The sequence below is a fragment of the Octopus bimaculoides genome, chromosome 4 (assembly GCF_001194135.2).
Source record: "Octopus bimaculoides isolate UCB-OBI-ISO-001 chromosome 4, ASM119413v2, whole genome shotgun sequence".
Taxonomy (NCBI): domain Eukaryota; kingdom Metazoa; phylum Mollusca; class Cephalopoda; order Octopoda; family Octopodidae; genus Octopus; species Octopus bimaculoides.
Genome location: NC_068984.1, coordinates 87,970,553 through 87,971,334, shown reverse-complemented (window position 1 = coordinate 87,971,334; position 782 = coordinate 87,970,553).

Below are 782 nucleotides of genomic sequence, written 5' to 3'. Positions count from 1 at the left end.
TTGGGCAAATGTCTTTTCCTATTATCATGGGCTGACCAAAGCCTTTTGAGTTGATTTGGTAAACTAAAACTGAAAGAAGTTTGTCATATATATATATATATATATATGTATGTATACAGGTAGATGGATAGATAGATGTGTGTTTGTGTGTGTGAATATATCTATCTATGTATGTGTGTATGTGTCTGTCGCTCACCATCGCTTGACAACCGATGATAACTTGTTTATGTCCCTACAAGTTACCGGAGTCAGCAAAAAGAGAAACATTAGAATGACCACCAGAATTTAAACACATGTACTGCGGTTGATTTCTTCGACTAAACCCTCTAAGGCGGTGTTCCAGGATGGCTGTAGTCCAATGACTGAAACAAGTAAAGCATAACATATGAATTAAACATCCAGTGTGACAAAAGGAATACAAACAAAAGTTAATTCTTCTTTTATTTAGAAAAAGATCATATTTGATATTTGTTAATAAAATTTCCATCATGTTGAGGTGGAAAATTTCGATGTCATGTATTGGAATTATCAAATTGACAAACATGTCAACCTTTATCTCTGAAAAAGGGACAGACCTTATCATAGTCCATTAATTAACATAACCTGGATCTCCTCATCACTTATTTCTATTCTCACTTGTTGTTAATTGTGTGCCATCATTGAAACACACATACACACACACACACACACACACACTCACACCCACACCCACACATACACACACACATTTATATACATGTACATATATATATATATATATATATGTGTGTGTATGTATATAT